The 16,109-nt window shown below is 42.0% G+C and overlaps 1 protein-coding gene across 2 annotated transcripts in view; it reads right to left on the bottom strand.

Moving 5' to 3' along the window:
• The window catches only part of creb5b (cAMP responsive element binding protein 5b), a 56,680-nt gene extending 41,700 nt beyond the window's left edge, over positions 1 to 14,980 (bottom strand). The window contains exon 1 of one of the 2 annotated variants that reach the window (XM_048261652.1): positions 14,921 to 14,980. The gene's annotated coding sequence lies outside the window, so the exon portion shown is untranslated. The other variant, XM_048261653.1, reaches the window with a different exon arrangement.
• Positions 14,981 to 16,109: the final 1,129 nt, after the last annotated feature.

Raw genomic sequence — 16,109 nt, 5'->3', positions numbered from 1 at the left:
GTAAGTAATTAGTTACTAGAGAAAGTAACTTTTGAGTTACTTTTAAGTCTGCTTTTAAAATGTCAATATGAACAGTACTGAACAGTCACACACACAATAAACCTAATTTTTAGACCTATTCATTGTTTCAATGGGCCTTCAAATCAATAGCCTTGTGCATGAGTTCTCAAACTTTTCCGACCCCCAAAACATTCTACAATGCATGAGGGCCTCCCTGACCTTGTTTTCGCCACCTCACCATCTAGGTGGTTTGATAGATATGTACAGCACACTGCCTACTGCTTGCCTTCTACTACTACTACTACTAGTAGTAGTATGTATCAGTTGTGCACTGACACTGAATTCTGCAATATAGTAATTAGTAAGTTATTATTATCATTATTATTGCAATCCTTCTGTAGGCTACATGGAATGAGTTCAATAGGATGTAATGTGAAACAATGTTAAAATGGCCTATTTTCAAAGCAGTTATTGTCATGCTCACACACACATACAACTTTGGGTTATCCTCATCCTGCTTTTGAACAAAGTTGTATTATATAGCATTTTAAGCGCCGCCAGTTTGGGAAAAGCCTGCGCTGCACAAGTGCTGACCTACCCGAAATAAGTTCTAATCGCGATCCTAGGGTTTGGGTTTATGCGACACTATGCGGAAGGTTATCTTCAGCTGATAAGGTGTTCCAGAGAAGTTGCATGTTCGTTTGCAGACAAATGAATCCATAACACATGGATCAATTCGATTAATAAACATGCTGTGCAAATAACTCAAGTCGCTGTAGTGCGTGACGGGTGGGCTATTTGAGGTTTTTACATCTGGTAAGTGAAATCTGCATTTTCCTCTCAAGTTAAGCGTTGTGCTAGCATTGCCAGGGCTATATATAGGCTACTCTATGTAGGCCTATTGGTGTTGTGGCGTGGCTATGTTGTAAGAATGAGAAATTGATATAATGAGGCTTTTGCGCTATAGGCAAAAAAGAGATAAACAACAATGCGCTTTTACTGTAGTGGAGCTTACGAGATGGAAACGAAAGGGAAAAGGAGTGAGGAGGCTCCTATTAACTGTAAAGAATGCATCTGCAATCTAAACATGAAACGCAATCGCTGGAAACACAGCTAAGGTCGGGAGACATTAGATCAGAAGCAGCAAATGTGCATCTGTCATCTTGTCTGCAGTCGTTCATTCAAGATCAACAGAGTAACGCAAGTAACAAACTCTTTGAAATTACATGCTCGTTACCACTAAAAGTAGTGGAATTACAGTACTTTGTAACGCATTACTCCCAACACTGGTAGTTAGCAAGGAAAACACACACTGATGAGTACACACACACACACACACACACACACACACACACACACACACAGAGAGAACACAGAAACACATAGATCTGTGGCTGTGCTGTAGCCATCTCATCTCTGTTTCCACCTAGTCTTCCTTTCTTCAAATAGAACCACAGACATGCCTACATAGTATATGATCAGTAATCAGTATCAACATAGCACCCTGTGCTTCACACACACACACACACACACACACACACACACACACACACACTTTATTCTCTTGTCTAAGCACACACGTCTAGCCAGACACTCTCACACAATGAAAACCTGCCGGCTCTATGCCACAGGCTCCAGAATTTGGAGTTGACCCTGAGGTGTGTCCATGGTAACCAGTGAGTATGACCCCTGTGTCGACTCTATGACCACAGAGTCACAGTGTAATCTATCCTCTTCCATTACACACAGTGTTACACAAACACACACACACACACACACACACACACACACACACACACACACACACACACATAACCTATCTTTCTGACACACACACACCCTCTCACTCACACACAATCAATTAGGATCAATTTGGCCATAACATAATAGTATATACATAAGTAATAATGGGTCAGTGCATTCAGAAATATGAAGTACAGTATATACATTAAGGTACATAGGATGGATGGATGGATGAATGGATGTGTTGATCTTTAGATTAGTTTAGTTTAGTTTACATTAGATTAGATTAGTTTAGTTTAGATTAGATTAGATTAGATTAGATTAGTTTAGTTTAGTTTAGTTTAGTTTAGTTTAGATTAGATTAGATTAGATTCGATTAGATTTGAGTAGAGTAGAGTAGAGTAGAGTAGAGTAGAGTAGAGTAGTTTAGTTTAGTTTTAGTTTAGATTAGATTAGATTAGATTACATTGCACTGGTAAAATACCAGTAACACACAATGCAGTTTTACACCTACAGTAAGCAGCAGTGCAAATAGTAGAGGAAGTGCTGTGTGTGTGTGTTTGATGTGATCAGGTCTGGAAGAGGGTAGCAAGTAGACTAAAGGAAGAGCTGTGTGTGTGTGTGTTTGCTGTGATCAGGTCTGGAAGAGGGTAGCAAGTAGACTAGAGGAAGTGCTTTGTGTGTTTGTCCCACACAAACACACAATAAGATGATACCGGCTCAGACAGAATACTTTCTCTCTCTCTCTCTGTCTCTCTCAAGCACACACGCACACAGTCTACTTTGTTCCAAGCCTGTGATCCAAGCCTGCTCACAAGTATGGGATTCCAAAGAGTCTGTGTGGAGAAGCATCGATAAGCATCATTATTGATTGTGTGTGTGTGTGTGTGTGTGTGTGTGTGTGTGTGTGTGTATGTGTGTGTGTGTGTGTGTGTGAGTGTGTGTGTGTGTGTGTGTGTGTGTGTGTGTGTGTGTGTGTGTGTGTGTATGTGTGTGTGTGTGTGTGTGTGTGTGTGTGGGGTAGAAAACATCATTATTGGTGTTGTGTGTGTGTGTGTGTGTGTGTGTGTGTGTGTGTGTGTGTGTGTGAGTGAAAGCATCATTATTGTGTGTTTGTTTGTGAGGGTGTGGGTGTGGGTGAAAGCATCATTATTGTGTGTGTGTGTGTGTGTGTGTGTGTGTGTGTGTGTGTGTGTGTGTGTGTGTGTGTGTGTGTGTGTCTGTGTGTGGTGAAAGCATCATTGTTGTGTATTTGTGTGTGTGCGTGGATATGTTTGATTGTCACTCCTTGAAAGTGCATGTGTGTGTGTGTGTGTAGGCGAGTGTGTGTGTATATGTGTCATAAGGGCGGCTGGTGTCTGTAGGTCCCGTCAGACAGTATACACACACACACACACATCTGAATGTTTTGACTGGCCCACAGGAAACAGTCTGGAGTGAAACCAGAGGAAAATAGTCAGACATTCAGGTTGTATAGTAAGTGTATGTGTGTGTGTGCATGTGTGTTTGTGTATGTGTGTATGTGTGTGTGTGTGTGTGTGTGTGTGTGTGTGTGTGAAAGCATTGATGGTGTGAGGGGCCCCTAAGTAGACGTTTGAAAACATGCATCTGTAAATGACTGTGTGTTTAGGTGTGTGTGTGTGTGTGTGTGTGTGTGTGTGTGTGTGTGTGTGTGTGTGTGTGTGTCCATAAGTGCTTATGATGTTCAATAGTTGGGTTTTCCATGCAGTTAAAAGGTGCTTGTTGTTGGGTTATTCTTGTTTTGCTCTCTCTCTCACACACATTCAAAGATGAAACTATTTAAGCATGACTGCTTGGATATAGTGCTTCCAAAAGCGGGTGTTGATATTCAACGAATGTTGCCGTTCAACAAAGTAAATAAGAATATTGTTAAGGGGAAACCTTTCATTTATGTGAATATAAAATGAAAACGTGTGTGTGTGTGTGTGTGTGTGTGTGTGTGTGTGTGTGTGTTTCAAGAGTAGTATCAGATGGGTAGAAGGCCTTACACTCTGGTCTGTAGAATGTGATGTTTGTGTGTGTGTGTGTGTGTGTGTGTGTGTGAGTAAGTGTGTGTGTGTAGGTATGTGTGTTAGACACTAGTGGTATTTAAATTAGTTATATTTCTGTGAGTGTGTGAGATTGTGGTTGACGCCAGTGTGGTGAAGGTGTGGTTGTGTGTTTGTGTGTAAATGTGCAATGTGGTGTGAGTGTGTAGAGTTTGAATGGATTTGTATATGTATGTGTGTGTAAGAGAGAGAGGGTGCACACAAACCTCTATCTAGGCGTGTGTGTGTGTGTGCTGAATATATATAGTTTGTGTATGAGTGTGTGTGTGTGTGTGTCTATACTGTCTGATCTGGGTCTGAGTGGACCTACAGACACCCTTATGACACACATACACACACACACATGCACTTCCATGGCTTCCATGGAGTGACAATCAAACATATCCACGCACACAAACTTATGTGCATCATTATTGTGTGTTTGTACACACACACACAATAATGATTCTTTCACTCACACAGACAGACTCTTTGGAATCCCATACCAGGATCGAAGTAGAGTGTGTGTGTGTGTGTGTGTGAGAGAGAGAGAGAGAGCATTCTGTCTGAGCCGGTATCATCTGAACTCACATGTTATTATTATTACATTGCATTTAGCAGACACTTCTTGACCAAAGTGACTTACATATGTCAGCTATATTACAAGGGATCACATTGTCCCCGGAGCAACTTGGGGTTAAGTGCCTTGCTCAAGGTCACAACGGTGGAAGCCGGGAATTGAACCGACAACTTTCAAGCTACTGCACGCTAGCCCAGCTCCTTAACCACTACACTACCACCGCCCCCATGTCCTTGCTTGCTACCCTCGTCCAGACCTGATCACATCAAACACACACACAGAGCACTTCCTCTACTATTGGCACTGCTGCTTACTGTAGGTGTAAAACTGCATTGCGTGTTACTGGTATTTTACCAGTGCAGTGACAATGAAGCTGAATGTAATGTAATGTAATGTAATGTAATGTAATCTAAACTAAACTAAACTAAACTAAACTAAACTAAACTAAACTAAATCTAATCTAAAGATCAACACATCCATCCATCCATCCAATGTACCTTAATGTATATACTTAATTATACGTAATTTCCCATATATTAGCCGTGGCTTATACATTAATTTTGCAAAATTTCTTCAGCTATGAGGTTAATACACGGGGGCAGTTAATATGGTATTAAAATGGTTTTGTTGCATAAAACACTGTCCTGCGGCTTATACACAATGCACAAGAAATTACTGTACTTCACTTTTCTAAATGCACTGACCCATTATTGGGGCAGTCGTGGCCTACTGGTTAGGGCCAGTAACAGCCTCAGTGGCTCCATCAGCGCATAGCTGCTGACAGGCCTCTGCAACACCACAGCTGGATTAAGGAGTAAGAATCAACTGCATTTTATTTTCATGCTTTATGGACGCCCATGTGTCTACTCAGCGCTTTTCTGTAAATGAGCTTAATGCTCAGTCAATCTCCCTGAATGAACAAGGAAGGAGGATAACGTATTATTATTATTAATATTATTATTATTATTATTATTATTATTTAAGCTGCTTGCAGACTGCCCAGCCAATGCCTAACAAACCCCAACATTCTAAAGTGCCAAGACAATGCCTAACAAACCCCAACATTCTAAAGCTGAGAGTAACTCTCTGTTGTTGGATATAGCCATTAGAATGTTTAGAAAACCAACTTCCAGCTCCACACTGCCCAGACCGTAACTGAAAAGACTGACTTTTGGACATGTCAAACTCAAACAACTGCATCCAGCAAACCCCAACAGGGTCATTCTATAAAACGGGTGCCTTTTCTTATTTTCAATTTATCCACACAGTTATCCATTACAGTTTTTTTCAACTAAACTAAACTTTCAACCTACACACTAAATATTTGCTTGTCGCACAATGTCTTTCAAACACCATAACCCCACACCAAATCTGCAAAACTATACACTAATTCTCAGTGTTTGACTCAGTTTTCAATTTCTTAAAACACATTTGGCAAAACGCCACACATAATTGTCTATCTAACACACAAAAATCTAATAGGAAGTAACTTGATTTCGTTTTTCAAACACAACCTATCAAAATCTCACACTTTTTCGCAACTTATTCACTCTCAGTCCTCAATGTACAAACACTCATTACTTTGCTGAACACCATCCGATCATTGCCTTAGTGTAGGCCTATGAATAGATATACTCTAGCTATACACCCTTTCAATCTGATTTCAATCTGATTTCTGGTTGAAATGTCCAGAACCAATGCAGATACTTTGAAATAAAAATTAATCAGACTTTTTGTTTGTCCCCAAGTGACCATTAGCTCAATGTTATTTTCTGTGCCTCCGGAAATGCCTTAGGAACGCACATGTTTGTTTCTGCAGTTGAAAGGGACTATAGGCCTATGAATACATACAAGCCACATTGTATTTTCCTTTGCTTTTTTCTTGTTGGCTGTAAAATACTGTATTCATAACAGCAAATTATTTGGGAAAAAACACTATTTTCGGTTTCAATATTGCTTACATATTTATTTCAACTTCTGTCTATAGATGACTTTCACTCTTGTATGGAAATATACAGAGAAGCCAATGAAAGACAGAAGAGCTTTAGGTTTTCAGCAACAGTGTATACATGATGTATCCAAAATATCATATTATGACAAAAGTGTTTATAATGTGAGGCGAATGTTTGTTTTAGAGATGCGTTTATGACATTTTGAATGTTGTGTGTCATTTTGCTGGAGATTTTAGGCATTTTGTGTGAGCAATTCTGGGTTTTGTGTGTAGAGTTTTGAAAAATAGAAATTGTGTGCAAAACTGTAATGCTCCTTTTGCACTTCTGGTTGGATGTCAACTGCATTTCATTGGCTCTGTACCTGTACTCTGCTAAATGACAATAAAGTGAATCTAATCTAATCTAATCTAAAACACAACCAACTGCAAACCCATTTTGCATTTTGTGTGAGCAATTCTGGGTTTTGTGTGTAGAGTTTTGAAAAATAAACACAGTTTTGAAAATGTGTGTAAATAGTTGTAAAAAAAAATATGATCACCCTCCAAAAAAAACATATTTGCCCACCTCTTTTGTTCTCACATTGAAATATAATAATGTGATGGGGTGGTATGTGATAGGTGCATTTCATGATTAATCAATGTGATGGGGTGGTATGTGATAGGTGCATTTAATGATTAAATATAATAATGTGATGGGGTGATAAGCTTATGTGATGCATTTTATGATAAAATGGCTCTAGTTATCCAATAATGGTCAAGTTACTGACTTAACATATACTAATCTTCAAAAAGAAATTTTATTAGCAATAATAGTGTTAAAATTGTAATGAAAAACAGTTATTGTCTAATTTGCGTGATGGGGTGGTTGGATTAAGCTGGACAGACCCCTCATAGTAATAAAAAACAACAAATAAACAATGCAAAAGAATGTCATAATTTTTCTGCTTAGTTTCTTGGGTTCTCTACAGGCAGACATTATTACAAATTGTCTTTGTGATTTCATTTCAAATGAAAGTATGCTATTTACAGATAAAACAAATTAATGCGACAAGGTGGTAAGTCGGGACACTTTAAGAATAGTATTTTCTTGTGCATCATGTTGTACCCGTTTCATAGAATGAGCAATGGTGCACACAACCCAACTGTTGGAGTTTGTTGGTGTGTGTGTGTCCATATGTGTGTGTGTGTATACCAACATGTTTATATGTGTGTGTGTGTGTGTGTGTGTGTGTGTGTGTGTGTGTGTGTGTGTGTGTGTGTGTGTGTGTGCACATGTGTGTGTGTGTGTGTGTGTGTATACCAACATGTGTATATGTGTGTGTGTGTGTGTGTGCGTGTGTGTGCGTGTGTGTGTGTGTGCGCATGTGTGTGCGTGTGTGTGTGTGTATACCAACATGTGTATATATGTGTGTGTGTGTGTGTGTGTGTGTGTGTGTGTGTGTGTGTGTGTGTGTGTGTGTGTGTGTGTGTGTGTGTGTGTGTGTGTGTGTGTGCGCGCATGTGTGTGTGTGTACACCAACATGTGTATATCTACCTCTAATCTGTATTACAGCACAGCTCTATCTGTATCATCATGGTTGTAGTAACACACAGTCTCAAAGGCCTCAGCGGAGAGCATGTACAGTACCACTTGTCCAGCTATGCTTTTTGTCAGGCAACTAGTTTTGGTATCATCTTCAAATTGGTCATGTGAAGGACAGATACACTCATGTGTCATTCCCACCAAACACCCTCTGTGCTCTGCTCTGTGCCCTGTGTTGTGTTGTTGTTGTTGTGTTGTTGTGTTGTTGTTGTTGTTGAGTTGTGTGTTCTGGTCCAGCCGTGTGTGATGCATCTATTGTGTTGGATGGAAGATGGAAACACACAAAAACAAAGACACACAGACACACACACATATTGATGTTGACCTGCTAGCTAAGCAGTCAGATAAGGGCCCGCAGCACATCCTTGGCCTGGCGGCTGAAGGAGGCGAGATGTCCTCAGTGACGATCATTTCCAATCACACGGACATAAGTAACGCCATCTATACGCAACAGTGGTTTTGACCACTAAGTACAAACCTTTTAATAGACGTGAGAACACCAACGCCTGGAATTGTAAATAAATGTGACTATTCACGCTGCAAAAAGGTGTTGCAGTGTATGTGTGTGCATCTATGTGTGTGTTTTTGCAAGAAGTACCCTGAAGCTGATGTGCTTAAACTGTGCATCCAATGTCTCTTTTGTCTCTGCGTAATGAAGCTATTCTACATGCCTCAAATGCAACACAACCGGCGTTTACCCTTAAACTGTGACAGAGCAGCCACTAACATTCTCAAGGAACGATCTGGGTGCTCCACGGTACACAATTACAGGCCCATATCCATATTGAATGGCAAAACTATTGAAAACATACTCCTTAATCAACTAAACACATTCCTAACATCCAATGGCTATTTTGATTACTTTCAGTCAGGTTTTTGGGCAAATCACAGCACTGAAACAGCTCAGTGACATACACCTCAATACAGATGCAGGCCAAACATCAGTCCTAGTGCTACTGGACCTTAGTGCAGCCTTTGACACTGCTGACCACAACATATTACTACACAGACTACACACTGTGTTGGATTTACAGGTATAGTTAATAATTGGCTCAAATCATGAAAGGAGACGTCCTTGAATTGGTTGATCTTGGGGTAAACATGGTGAAGCAGCTTTTAGCTGCTATGCAGTTCAGCTCTGCAGCCAACTTCAGGTTGACATCAAAAATGCATTTCAAATCTAGACTTAAGACCAAACTGTTATCAGATGTGTTCTGCTAAGTGATCACATGCACTTCCTGTTAAAACTGGTGTCTTTTGATTCACTTAGTCTTTTAATTATTCTACTCTGTCTTTTATGTTTTTTAATTATTCTATTTTATGTGCTGTGCATTTTCAAACTATTTGTAACTTGTGGCCTTTTATGATTCTATTTACTACTGTTCATTGTTTTTATTTCCTACTACATATATTAGCACATATGCATAACCCCTCCCTCCATGCCACAGCCGAACTGTGGCCACACGTTTACCTTTTCTTAATATAGTTATATATATATAGATATATAGACTTTATTCTTGCACTGTTGCACTGTTGGACTTACTCATTTGCACTATCATCATGACATTCATTCACAGAGAGCACCTTACCTTACCTTACTATGCACAGAGAATCACAGGCTCAGTCCCTGCCTCAGTCATTGCAAGCACCTCTTGATTGATTAATCACCCACTATGTGGATACTGTTTTTAGAATTGATTTAGATTAAGTGTTAGTTAGTATAATTTGTATTTTAGTATATTTAGTATATTCTTTATCTTCCACTGTCCTTATTGCTTAGTTGTGTTTTTTATATTATATACTTGTAATTACTTTTTCTGCTGTTAGTGAATGTGTGTGTATTGTCTGTATGCTACTGAGACCTTGAATTTCCCCTGGGGATCAATAAAGTATCTATCTATCTATCTATCTATCTATCTATCTATCTATCTATCTTAATTGTTTTTGTTTATGTAAAGCACATTGAATTACCCATATGTATGGATGAATATAAATACAAATAAATTTGCCTTGCCTTACATCGTCAGGGTTGCACAGACCACCACAGACTATCCTAGCGTTCAAGGGCTTCGGAAAACCCTTTTTCCCAGTGAAAACATCATCATTCCGCATCATTCACGTCACGTAATGTGTGAGTCAGAGGTCGGAAACGGGCTAGATTTTGCTAACAGAGTTGCCCAGTTAGGGGCTCGTCATCACTTTTGTCGTCACGTTGTAGTTCGTTTGTAGTCCATGTGGCCTTTCATGTCCAACAGTTTTAATGTGAACTTGGGAATCTGCCGTTGTTGTCACTTGAAAGCTGCATATCTTTCTTTCACAAGTATCTTACACTATATTTTAAGCCAATACAGTTGTTTATTTAGGATTAGTAAGTTTATGTTTTAACCTTTGTTGTGGCATCCGTGTATGTCACACATTCCGACGGCAAAGCACATGAACACATGCTGTGGGAAAAACAAAGTAGCCACGGGGGCGGTCCTTGTCATTCCCAGGTGCCATGAATGCACCATTAGGTCCTTCTGTGGCCAGTGGGGATTCAACTGTATGTTCTGATATCTTTATGGAATAATTGCTTTGGCAACAAAAATGTCCAACCATTTATCATGCCAATAAAGCACTCTTGAATTTGACTGGAGGAAGACCGTGGGTCTCTAATAAGAAGAGTGGTGATTGGAGGAAACCACTGTGGGTCTCCAAAAAGAAGAGGGATGATTGGAGGACTGAGGTGTAACAGGGGAGGCTGGAGAAACCAGAGAGATTCATATAGAGATTCATAGATTCAGATAGAGAGAAAAAGAGAGGGAGGCAGGGGGAGAGAGAGAGGGGGGAGAAACAGAGACAGAAACAGAGGAAAAGAGACAGAGAAAGATGGATAAAATAAAAAGAGCGTGAGGTAGAGAGCAAGAGAGATGGAGAGTGTGTGAGAGATAGAGTGAGAGGTGGAGAAAGAAAGAGAGAGAGAGATATTTACTAATTATAAATGCAGAAAAAGAAAACAATCTTACAACAAATACAAAATAACCTAAACTTCAATGATATGTGCTAACAGATGCTAACAGAGAGTATGCTGTGACTGTCTGTCCACAGCGTCTAATATCAAACAGAGGAATCTTGACCTGGCACATACTGTCTATTGAAAGGGACCCAGAGAAGAGAGACTGTGCAACCACTGCAGTCAATGCATGGTAGAAACAGAGTTTCACTTTTTGAGTAAATGCTGCTAATAAGAAATTTGGAACAAATTCTTTCCTAAATTCAATATAATCCACCCAGACTTTGGTTTGGGTGGATTATCCACCCAGACTTTTGTTTGAGAACAATCAAACTCTAAGAATATGACTAGGTGAGGAACCTGCACACACGCACGCACATATATATATATATATGTGAGAGTGAGAGAGAGAAATGGAGAGATGGAGTGAGAGAGAGATGGAGAGATGGAGTGAGAGAGATGGAGAGAGTGAGAGAGAGATAGAGATGGAGATGGAGAGAGTGAGAGAGATGGAAAGAGAGAGATGGAGAGATGGAGAGAGTAAGAGAGATAGAGAGAGTGAGAGAAAGAGATGGAGAGGAGACCAATAGAGGAGGACAAAGGGCAGGCAAGAGAGAGACAGATTGAAGAGGAGGTTCCTACATGTACTAACTTGTGTCTACAACTCCACGCCCACCCCCCCATAAACACACACACATACACACAAAACCAAGTTCAAGGTGGGACCATCCACGGCCCAGGGCAAGGAATCTCACTCACCAAACACAATGGAGAGGATGCGTGTGTGTGTTTGGCGAGGATATGTCTTTGTGTGTATGTGTGTGTGTGAGTGTGTGCGTGTGTGTGTGTGCGTGCATGCATGCAAGAGTGTGTGTTTGTGGGTGTACAAGTGCTTAACTGATGGGGTCACTCCCTTTCTCTATTGCAGGCATCTACATATTGCTGTGACTTTAGAATATCAATCACTGTCACTGTGCACACATCTTTAACACCCAAAACACAGATCACACAACTCAGAACTCAGATCACAGAACTCAGAACACAGATCACACAACTCAGAACACAGATCACACAACTCAGAACTCAGATCACACGACTCAGAACTCAGGCTTCTCACTGAACATCATAGGACACACACCAATCTGAACAATCGTCAAACACACACCAATCTGAACAATCGTCAAACACACACCAATCTGAACACCATAGGACACAAACAAATCTGAACATCGTCAAACACACACCAATCTGAACACCATAGGACACACACCAATCCCCTAACAGTCACCTCAGCCCATCACCTTTACCCACCTATCCTTCATGAAAGGCGGGCACACAAACACACATACACACACCCCCCTCAGCCCACCACCCTTACCCATCTACACCTCACAGATGGAGCCTAGCAGTGTGCACACACACACAGACACACAGTCTTGCACACACACACACAGTCTTGCACACACACACACACAGTCTTGCAGACACACAGTCTTGCACATGCTCGTACACACTCATACACACTCACACACACACAGTCTTGCACACATGCAACACATGCACGTATACGCGCGTACATACACACCCAGCACACACTGAAACTCAACAGGCCACAGCTCAGTTTCCTGCTGTTTAAAATAAACTAAACTGATGCTCTCTCACACACACACACACACACACACACACACACACACACACACAGACACAGACACACACACACACACACACACACACACACAGACACTCACTCACTAATCCTCGGTGTCTGAAATGTGTTGTTATACTGTCGCGACTCTACGCGTTGTTCTGGACTGTGACAGAGAGCCGTGTGCTTTCACACAAACACACACACACACATACACACAGTCTCTCTCTCTCACACGCACACACTCTCTCTCTCTCTCTCTCACACACACGCTCACTCTCTCTCTCTCACACACACACACGCACACTCTCTCTCTCTCTTTCTTTCTCTCTCTCTCTCACACACACAAACACACACTCACACAAATACACACACAAACACACACATACACACAGTGTTGGATCCGATATCTTTCAGTAGGTTCTTATTCCTCTGCTCCATTCTTTACCCAACTCCGAGGACAGTTGGGAAAAGTGTGTGGGGCAACCTAATCACTAATTACACCCCCCGCCCATCTGTCAGGGGTCAGTTAGGTTGGACACACTCAACACAGAGGGTCTGAGGGGGGCCGCGTTGATAGCCCTCCGGATACATAGTTTAATATAATATACAGTAAGAGAAAACACAGTGGCCTCGGCCTCACTGCTGCTCTAGGGCGTTCAGGATCGGAGCTCTGTAGCACGCCTAGAGACCACTTCACTTGTTACGGATGTAGAATCAAATGAAACGGATATCTCAAGTCCTAGGCCCATATTAAGATATTTGCTTACATTTCGTTACTTCAAACAAAACTTCTTTCTTCCAAGACATAACCTAGGCTACATTAATTTAAGAAACAACATCAGTAAGAAGAAAACATGAATAGGCTAGGCCTATAATAACAGTTAACAATAACAATAGGTAACATATTTGGTTTATATTAAATGTTTATCATTATCCTGGCTATCAATTTATTGGCTATTTACTGGCTATCAATGTAGGCCTACTATTTTATTTATCATAGTTAGGTTAGGTTTATCATTGATAATGATCGATTTCATCATCGTTATCCATTAAATGGCCTAAAATAGGAATCTTATTATAAAAAGATTGGTCTTGTCTGTAACAGCCTATTTAGTTAAATTAAGTGCAGGCCTATGGTTGTGTGTAGTCGCCCTTCGGATGTGCAAGCAGTTTGGATACACATATAGATCTTATCGTCTGGGCAAAGTGACATAACGTTTTTGAACGGGCCCAGACGCAGACACCCTGTGGCCGACCGACATGTCATTATTCAAACTTTCTAACTCCAGATTACAACGTCTTTTTCTGCCGCCCGCGAGGCTTTTAAGGGCGCGCGTGCTTCGTCAGCACAAGCCGCTGAAAGCCTCGCCATCCCGACGGTTAATCAAATGCTCCGACTGGCCTGCAACATGACGTAATGCTCACGGACACCAAATTCCTCGTGAAAACTACACGGGAAGACGAACCCACTGAACTGTGGAATGAGTAGACCTATAGGCTACAGCGGATCTGTTTATAAACGGGGCCGTATGTTTTCCCGTCTCAGCGATGACATTTCAATGTGTACAAGAAAGCCCCTCACACCAGTGTGTCCCAACCGGGAATGGGCTCCGGCTACGGGACAGGACAAGACGGGACGGGATGGCAACCTCAACAGCGCGTAGGCTACCCCCGTATAAAGCCCGCGACCATCGTAGGCTAGCCTATATGAATTCCTCACGAAAGCGCAGGGTCTGCGCGGCAGGGTACGGGACGGGGCGACTCAGAGCACACAGGCTATCTGTTTACCGCCCGGGGAAAACGATACATAGTCTGCTGTCAAGCTCCCTCCAGCGCGAGACAGATGGAGCACGACACAAGTGCAGCTCCGTCCGCTCTCGCTCACGGATCACTGAGGTGCGAAATCAACGGATCCGTTTGCTCGGTCCGGGACAGTGTGTGTGACAAACCCAAGACCAACAATCGGCGATACCCTGACTGCCAACTTCACAAACTCCGAGCCGAGCGGAACTGCACATTCAAACTCAGCGGTCCCGCATAGCGCACACCTCTTGCCTCCTTCATGGTCGAACGGGGCTTCTAACCTGTTACTCTGGCACAGTGGGACCGACATCCACAGTCAAACGAACCCCGCAACTTCTCCTCGCGCCCAGCCACTCATCAGAACGCACAACCAAACACTGAAACGGAAAAAAGCTGTTTCTCGTTGCCCCCCCAACGCTAACTGAGCCGGAATTCTGTTCATTAGGCTACCTACAAGTTGTCATCTCTCTTTAAAAAATCCTTGTCTGAAGATTCAGGCTATGTAAACAAGTTGCAGCTGTTCGTTTCCAGATAAACAAATCTAGCATGAAAAGTAGAGTTTCCACAACTTACCAAACAAGTGGGCACTAGATGTATCAGTCTCTGTGAAGCAACCACGTTGGACTGAGAAAAGATTACAATACGTTCTATTTAGAGAAGCATTACATCACCCTTGGATGACGTCACGTGGGATTCCTGAACTTCTAAATCATTGCGGTCCGCTGGGGGCGGAGTAAGGGGCGGGCTTGGTGACTGTACAGGACAGCGGGGCGTACCGTGGGTGTGGTTGTGGACTGCAATACAAGCTGCTGTCTTGTCATTACAAACTACAGTTCCGTAGAAGCTTTTTATTTAGCATTTCCCCTAGCCTAGGTGTCCATGAAGTGTAGCCTCCCTTCAATGGCCTTTTGTGTCCATACTCTTGTTGATGTTTCGAGTTCAGTAGCCTATTTTCCGATGTTATTATTTTGCAATAAAGATCAGGCTACATTAGATTGTACAATCACTGGATAGGCTACCTGTCTCCGTTTGAATAACAATCCGGGTGTCCGACTTCACAGGGCTTTGTCTGTGTGTGTTCGTGTGTGTGCCGCTGAAACTTGTCAGGCGAATACTTCTATTTCCGCGCGCACAGCTAGGCTACCCCACTTTTGCACGCGCCCACAGTGCGTCACGTAGGCTACTGTCCCCGTCCCCGTCCAGTCCCCCCACTCGCTCCTTATCCCGCTGCTGCTCCGCTCCGGTATAATCGTTTCGTGTCTGCCGGGACGAGAGCCTCTGTAAATAATAAATAACGACCCAGCCAAGAGTAAATAAATAATTGGCGGGTTTGTGTTTGTCTCCTAGCGCTTGAGAGATGCCGTTACACGGTCAAAGTTGGCGTTGTTGGTCTGGCCGGCAGACAGAAGTAAGGCGATGCAGGTGAAATCAGAGCACGAGCAGGGACAGGATCCGGGCACACTTACTAAGCTCAAATCACTCAGCGTGGCTCACCTGCAGCCCGAGGAACGGCCTCACGAGCCCCTTATGCATAAGAAAGAACTAGGCCTATAGAAATCTTATAGCATTTTGGGACATTTCATTGTAATCTTATACGAAAACTCTAGTACATACTATAGAATAGAAATATAGACTATAAGACTGTACTATACGGGACTGTACGGGAAATAACTATATACTATAGTGTATAGTGTGTAGTATATAGTGTACTATACTATACTATGTACTATAGTGTGTAGGGGGCATGGGTTTGGCCCACTTA

This window comes from Alosa alosa, chromosome 13 (assembly GCF_017589495.1).
Source record: "Alosa alosa isolate M-15738 ecotype Scorff River chromosome 13, AALO_Geno_1.1, whole genome shotgun sequence".
Classification (NCBI taxonomy): Eukaryota; Metazoa; Chordata; class Actinopteri; order Clupeiformes; family Clupeidae; genus Alosa; species Alosa alosa.
This window is presented reverse-complemented; position numbering and strand designations above follow the sequence as displayed.